Genomic DNA, 8,711 nt, shown 5'->3' with positions numbered 1-8,711 from the left:
GAGCCTCAGCCTTCTCCACCATTATTTCCCTAAACCCATTCTGAGCAGGTGACTTTTCTACTTTGAGCTTTAAGTGCCTTCCCTTTATCTGCTTTTAACTTTTTGATAAATATACCAAAGCAAAACAGGCTGACCAATAACCATTGCCTAAATGTTAGCTCTTCAATTTAATTCAAGGCTCTTGAAATTAGAATGACTAACATTCTGGTCTTACATAACAAAAATTTCAGATTATGAGCACTTGAAAAGTTCAAAAGGAGGTTGCATCAACTCATAAAGAATAGCATTGAAGACACATCAGGCACAAAAGAAATCAGGGAAGATTTTAATTCCCTCTGCACAGTAGAAATGGCAGGTAAGTGGAGTTAGAAGTGAGATGGTCGACTTACTGCTCTGTTCCTGCTTTGTAACCTGTCAAGAAAACGCTATATGTCAACTGAGAAATATTAATTTCATCAGTTGGAAACTTACATTAGACTTTTAATGGAAAAAACCCCACAGTAACTTCTAAAAAACTAGCAGCCAATTGCATCTGATATACCTGAGGATTGAACTGGAGGCAAACGTCTAAAAAGAAGCCCAGCCAGGACAATGGCTTGCTCTAACTGATTGAACTACCTAAAATGGCTTGTTAGTATGACAGTCAAGGCAGTCCTCACATATTGACTTTAAAAGAGCAAACCCCACCAAGTGTGAATTGACATCCTGGGGCATGTGGAACCTTGAATTTCATTAGAAGTTTCCAGAAAACCTGAAGCAACCATGTGACCATCTGTTCATCTCGGGGGAAGCTAGTTTTGTTTCCTTTGGACAAAGAGAGAGACTAGCAGAGAAGGCTGCAGGCTTCCCTTACTCTCTCTCTTACTCCCCCACCGCCACCCCTGAGAAAGCATCAAGCTTGAAAACTGTCTGTGACTGGGGTCCCTCTAAGCCTACAGTCAGCTACAGCCAGCGACCAGGGGAAGAGAACCAACTACAATTCTGCCTTCAAGAAAACCCTGAGCAAAGCAGGCCACCCAAAGTGCACTTTGACCAGCAAGGACTTCAAGAATACAGCTTCAGTCGGAGTACTACCAGATCATCCACTTCACAGACTGTGTATTTAAGTTCCATTTATTCTGGACATTAATCCAACCACAGAATCTATTTTTTCCTCTGTAATCTATTTGTGTGTGTGATTCTCATGTGAATGTGTGCGTGAATGTGTCACTTTTTTTTAGTATTTTTAAATTGTGGTTCGAGTGGTAAGTATAATAAACTTACCTCTTTCTTGTTTAAACTCAAGAAAACCTGTCCAATTGGTTCTTTCATGATCACAATAAGGGTAAAAATGTAAAACACTCATGGAGGTGGTAAGCACAAACACTGTTTAAAAAGGAATAAACCCTGTTGTTGTCAAATAAGGCGAAGGGCAAGAGGCGGCGACTGTGAACACCTCCTCACTTAGCCGTAACAAGCCATTTCCTGAGCTGGATGGATCAGGCACCTATGTGAATCAGGCAAGAGATTCATGAATAGTGTACAAAGAGCAGAGCACTATGGACACTCTGCTCAGGAGTAAACCCTCACAGGCAAGACAAAGAGTCCCAAAAAGATAATTGCTAAAATTAATTTTGTTAGCGCTCCTCTGAGCTACACAAGAATAATGTGTGTGTTATGACCAGTTGAGAAGGGGTCTAGAGGTTCACTCTCGGCTTTTGCCTGGTTTAACCATAACAGGGTTTAATTTAAGAAACACCATGTTTTAGCCCCCCACCATGGATCCTTGTTCACTGCTCCAATTGTAAGGCAAAGAAATCAGACAGGTTTCCTTAGATTTAAACAAGAAAGGTGGAAGTTTATTAATCTTAAACTCTAATCCAGCTAACGACTACAAATATGCGACACAACCACGCTAGCATGCATACGCGATAAACACAGACACAGATAGAGACAGAAAAAGCAGAAAAGAATAAAGGCAATAGATGGGTTTCTATTTACGGTCCTTTGAGTTTGATGTGGAGTCTTTGGTTGCTGGTAAGTCCTGCAATTCATTGGGGCCAGTGCATGTTTCAACTTGTTTCAATGTGAGTCTTTTCTCTCTTGAGGTTTATGTGTCTTCCATGGGTCCTGTGGCTTGGGGGAAAGTGAAAGAGAGACAGCCAGGAGATAGGCTTCCTTGTTCCAGCTTCAGCTGCAAACTGTCCTCTGTTCTTTTCTGTGTGGCAGAATTCAAAGCTCCAAGTTGGTCAGTGGGTTAGTCATGTGACCAACTGGTTTAACCAGTCTTGTCTCCGTGTATTGTATCACCCTGTAATGCGCTTCCTTACACCTTTAATGTCTGGTGATCAAAATCCATTTGGGTTAATTGGATCAGGGAATAGTTCTTTGTCTCCACAAGCATCGTCTCATAGAATGCAAATGTCCTCCAGTCAAAAGTCTGATGATCTCTTTAACATGTCATTTCTTCATTCCAGCAACAGTTTAAGATTAATGTTCACATGACAAAATTAATATGCCTCATTCTTGGCACGTTGGCGTCTGCATGACAGTGGGTCTCTGTGCTCCAGACGTGCCATTCTCTACCCCACCAGCTCCCCGAATCCTTTCTGCCAGCTGAGTTGCCTGTTATTGCACTGCCTGTAACCAATAAGTTGCAGTGAATTTCCCATCGGGATGCACAGCACACCAGATAAATGTTAGTAAGGCCCGGCCCTCGGAGTGTACCAGGTTTCCAGCCTGAAGGATCAGGTGGCTGGTTCACCTGCTCTGATGGCTGGCCACTCGGTATTTGAAATCTATTCTAGTCTGCCTGGATTTAGTTTCCAAATTACTTTCGTGAATTGTTATACGACGGATGGTTTCCTTAAGAAGAAACTGATGCAAATGCTTCCAAGAAAGGTAGTAGCTATGTGGACACTGTGTTTCAGCTATGCATTAAACAGGTATAGAAGATTACCCCAGAAGATAGGAATGAGATATGTTGATGACTTTCAAAAGTCAAATGCCTACAACTGCCAGTGGTATATCCAGACCTACTTATCACAATACCTCGAAGCAATGTTTTCAAAAGAAGAAAGACTTATTTTATATAATGAGAACAGAAAGGCCGGAAATACTCAGCAGGTCTGGCAGACTCGGTGTAGAGAGAAACAGAGTTAATGGGCTGGATTTTATAGAGGCCTCGATGTTGGGATCTGTGGCAGGGTCCGCCACGGATCTTGATGCCGGCAGGGCCTGTCCCGATCTTGCTGGCGGCGTGGTGATATGACGGCACCCCCGCCGCTCGGCGATGAGACCTCAATTTAAATGTGTAAAATAATTAACTTACCTGCATTAATCAATTTCCCATCACCTCATAATTTGCCGCTGCGATCTTCATCCTGACAGCCAGCACGAATGCACCTTCAGGTCCCTGTCCGTGGAACTGAGTCCAGGTCTGGATATACCACTGGCAGTTGTGGGCATTTGACTTTTGAAAGTCATCAACATATCTCATTCCTATCTTCTGGGGTAATCTTCTATACCTGTTTAATGCATAGCTGAAACACAGTGTCCACATAGCTACTACCTTTCTTGGAAGCATTTGCATCAGTTTCTTTTTAAGGAAACCATCCGTTGTATAACCTGTGGGGAGGGGGTAGGAAGTAAGTTTATCAGTGTGGGGTGGGGGGGTAGGGTCAAACTTACTTGATTGGTCTAGGGGGTGATGGGAAGGGGTAAAGGTAAAAGGTTCTGAACTTTGCAGGGTTGGGGAGAAGGTCATATATTCAAGGTACGTATTTCGGGTGGAGAAGGGCAGGAATGACATGTAATGCTGTTGCGGGGGGGGGGGGGGGGGGGTGGGGGTGGGGGTGGGGGTGCCGGTGTTAGTGGGAGAAGGACTGGGAATATTTCTGCAATTATTTGTAATTACTTCACATGCACTGTCCCTTTAATAACTTATACTGTCAGTAAGGGCTCTTAAGTATTTTTAAAATGGCGCAGGCACCTGCACAGTGGTGCCGGACACTGTTGCCTGGAACGGCTTGCTCACCCCCTCCATGTCATCGGGGAGGGGGCAGTTTGCCCTGAACACGTCAATTAGCCACCGCGTACAAGATCGCGGCCACTCCGCATTGTGAAACCTGCGCGTGCAGGTCGTCATCTTTTATGGCCACCGCTGTACTCGGTGGCAGCAACATAGAATCTAGCCCAATCTTTCAAGCCTGTGACCCTTCATCAGTTCTGATGAAGGGTCACAGACCTGAAACGTTAACTCTGTTTCTCTCTACACAGAGGCTGCCAGACTTGTTGAGTATTTCCGGCACTTTCTGTTCACATTTCAGAGTTCCAGCATTTGCAGTATTTTGCTCTTATATTGCATTTATATAACAACTTTCACAAGCTCAGTAAGTCCCAAAGGGCTTTACAGTCAATGACGTGCTTTTGAAGTGCAGTCACTGTTGTAATGTAGTAAACGCGACAGCCAATTTGTGCACAACAAACTCCCACACACAGCAATATGATAATCACCAGATAATCTGTTCTTGTGATGTTGATTGAGGGATAATTATTGGCCAGGACACCAGGGATAAATCCTCCGATTTTCTTCAAAATAGTGACATGAGATCTTTTACGTCCACCTGAGACGTTTTAATGTTTCATCCAAAAGATGACACCTCTGACAGTATACCACTCTCTCGGTATTACATTAAAGTGTCAGTCTTGATTTTTGTGCTCAACTCCTGGATTTGAAACCAAATTACAGCTGAATGCAAGATTCAGCATGACAATTGAGAGAAAAGGGCTCTCCTGTGGTGCAGTGAGATTGGGCAGTGACTATGCTATTTAAGTCCTCTAAAATAAAAGAATTTGTTATGAGTGCCAAGTATTCATATTTTAAATGCATTAACACCAATACATACTCGATAGTTATTTTTCCACATATATCAATATAGTTTCAAAAAAAGAATCTTTAGAAAAGCTGACCACTTCATGTGAGAAATATTGGCTTAATCTAATCTCCTTCCAAATATGTATTGCAGCTTCATTACTAGCCAATCACATCAGACATGTTCATGGTGTTTTATGCTGTTATAGGTTTGCTAAGCCCAGGATGTAAAGTACTTTGGTTAACTTTTGGTTTGTTTCAGATGAGCTCTCCTTTGCAATATGTATATTGAAAACATGTTCAAAATTAATTCTTGTTTATTCATTTTCCCCCTCCAATTTGTTACATGAGGTTTTTAAGAATGAGATTCCACTATACGAAATGTCAATAGTTCTCGTGTCTGTTTAGCAATTCTCGAGAAAGGTTGTCCTAAAAACTGCGGTGTAGGAGAGGGTAGGGGATATATATGATCTTATGATCTAAGTGCCACAACAGACTTCACGAAAAACAGGCTCAAAACATTTGCAAGTACAGGGTTTAGGGTATATGCATCTTGAACACTTTAATTATGTCAAGGTAATGTACATTCATTGCACAACAAAGCCAATGCAAATGAATAGAATTAATACCAAAATGAAAACACCTAGCAACAGTTCTGATGGATAAATGATTTCTGGATAGGCTCCATATATAAACACACTGAATGTGGTAGAAAGGTCACAGAAACTGCAAAGAAAGATGAAGAAGAAAGACAAAAATTAATTTGTATTCGGTACAGTTCTTCCTCATATGCATGCAAATATTTTATAAATAATCAACACCAATAAACAAACATCTGCACATTTCTGATTAAAAATGGGGAAAAATATGGCAAACATAAAATCTGATTTTGTTCCCTGCCATACACACAAACTCATACTCATACATATGTAAATATAACTAATCATCAAATGTCATGTGTATAGAGGGGAAAGGGAGAATCATATCTGCAAACTGGGCAACATTACTGAAAAAAACAGTGGTTAACTATTGATCATATAACAAAGCAAAGTACTGAGGAAGCTGGAAATCTGAAATCGCAGAATCAAAGAATTGTTACAGGGCAGAAGGAGGCCATTTGGCCCATCGTGTCCACACTGGCTCTCTGAAAGAGCAATTCCCTCAGTCCCATTTCCCTGCCTTCTCCCCATAACCCTGCATATTCTTCCTTTTCATATAACTGTCTAATTCCCTTTTGAATGCTTCAATTGAACCTGCCTCCACCACACTGTCAGGCAGTGCATTAACCTTAACCACTCGCTGCATGAAAAAGTTTTTCCTCATGTCACTTTGGCTTCTCTTACCAATACATTAAATCTGTGCCCTCTCGTTCTTGATCCTTTCATGAGTGGGAACAATTTCTCTCTATGTACTCTGTCCAGACCCCTCATGATATTGAATACCTTTATCAAATGCCCTCTCAGCCTTCTCTTATCCAAGGAAAACAGTCCTAACTTCTCCAATCGATCTTCATATCTGAAATTCCTCATCCCTCGAACCATTCTCATGAATCTCTTCTGTACTTTCCCCAATGCCCTCATGCCTTTCCTCAAGTGCAGCGCCCAGAACTGGACGCAATACTCCAGCTGAGGACGAACTCGTGGCCCATACAAGTTCAACATAACTTCCTTGCTCTTGTACTCTATGCCCCTATTAATAAAACCCAGATACTGTATGCTTTATTGACCACTCTCTCAACCTGTCCTGCCACTTTCAATGACTTATGCACATATACACCTAGGTCCCTCTGCCTCTGCACCCCCTTAAGAATTGTTCCCTTTATCTTATATTGTCTCTCCATGTTCTTCCTACCAAAATGAAGCACCTTACATTTCTCTGCATTAAACTTCTTCTGTGTGCCCATTCCACCAACTTGTGTATGTGCTTTTGAAGTTCTACACTATCCTCCTCACAGTTCACAAGTTTCGTATCTTTGCAAACTTTGAAATTGTGTCCTGTGCACCAAGGTCTAGGTCATTAACATATATCAGGAAAAGCAAGGGTCCCAACACTGATCCCTGGGGAACTCCACTACAAATCTTCCTCCAACCTGAAAAACATCCATGAACCACTACTCTTTGTTTCCTGTCACTCATCCAATTTCGTATCCATGTTGCCCCTGTCCTTTTTTTATTCCAAGTTTGCACGCAAGTCTGTTGTATGGCATTGTATCAAATGCCTTTTGAAAGTCCATGTACTCCACATCAACAGCATTGCCTCATCAACCCTCCCTGTTACCTCCTCAGAAAACTCCAGCAAGATTTTCCCTTAAGAAATCCATGCTGGCTTTCCTTAATTAACTTGCATTTGTCCATGTGACTACTGATTTTGCCCTGAATTATCTTTTCTAGAAATTTTCCCACCACCGAAGTTAAACTGACGGGCCTGTAGTTGCTGGGCTTACCTTTACACCCTTTTTTGAACGGGTGTGTACGTTTGCAATTCTCCAGTCCTCGGGCACCACTCCTAAGTCTAAGGAAGACTGAAAAATTATGGCCAGTGCCTCTGCGATTTCTACCCTCACTTCCCTCAGTATCCTTGGATGCATCTCATCCAGCCCTGGTGCTTTATCCACTTTAAGTTCAAGCAGTCTATCTAATACTTCCTCTTTATCAATTTTAAGCCGTTCTGGTGTCTGACTTACCTCCTCTTTCAACATTGCCTGAGTTGCATCTTCCTTGGTAAAGCCAGATGCAAAGTATTCATTTAATACCTCAGCTATGGCCTCTGCCTCCATGTGTAAATCCCCTTTCTGGTCTCAAATTGGCCCCACCCCTCCTTTTGCCACCCTTATACTATTTATATGCCTGTAGAAAACTTTGGGATTTCCTTTAATGCTAGCTGCCAGTCTCCTCTCATGCTCTCTCTTTGTTTCTCTTATTTACTTTCTCACTTCCCCGCTAGACCTTCTATATTCTGCCGGGTTCTCAATAGTATTTTCTGCGTGACATCTATCATCAGTGCACTTTTTCTTCTTTATCTTAATCTATACTTCTTTTGTCATCCAGGGAGCTCTGGATTTGTTTGCTCTACCTTTCCCCTTGGAGGGAACATACCTTGACTGTGCCCAAACTATCTCTTTGAAGGTAGCCCATTGTTCGTCTACCGGTTTTCCTGACAACTTTTGACACCAATTTATTCGCCCCAGCTCCATTCTTACCCCATTGAAGTTGGCCTTCCCCCAGTTAATTATTCTCACCCTGGATTGCTCTTTGTTCTTTTCCATAGTCAGCCTAAATCTTATGATACAATGATCACTATCCCCTAAATGCTCTCCTTCTGATACTTGATCCACTTGGCCCACCTCATTCCCAAGAACCAGGTCTAGCAGTGTCTCCTTTCTTGTTGGACTAGCAACATACTGTTGTAGAAAATTTTCCTGAGCCCACTCTAGGAACTTTTGCCCTTCACTGCCCTTTATAGTACTGTTATCCCAGTCTATATTTGGATAATTAAAATCCCCCATTAAAACTACCCTATAATTTTTGCATCTCTCTGTAATTTCCCTGCAATTTTGTTCCTCCACGTCTTTCCCACTAGCTGGTGGCCTATAGATAACACCGAGCAATGTAACTGCACCTTTTTTATTTCTTAGCTCGAGACAAATAGATTCTGTCCTCAACCCCTCTGAGGCATCTTTTTTCTCCAGCACTGCAATGTTCTCCTTAATCAATACTGCCACTCCTCCCCATTTTTTACCTTTCCTATCTTTCTTGAACATCCTGTTTCCAGGAATATTTAATACCCAGTCCTGCCCTTCTTTGAGCCAGGTCTCTGTTATAGCCACAACATCTTATTTCCACAGGGCAATCTGCGCCTG

This window comes from Heterodontus francisci, chromosome 36 (assembly GCF_036365525.1).
Source record: "Heterodontus francisci isolate sHetFra1 chromosome 36, sHetFra1.hap1, whole genome shotgun sequence".
NCBI classification, from domain to species: Eukaryota; Metazoa; Chordata; class Chondrichthyes; order Heterodontiformes; family Heterodontidae; genus Heterodontus; species Heterodontus francisci.
The sequence above is the reverse complement of the archived record's forward strand: the minus strand, read 5'-3'. Positions refer to the sequence as shown.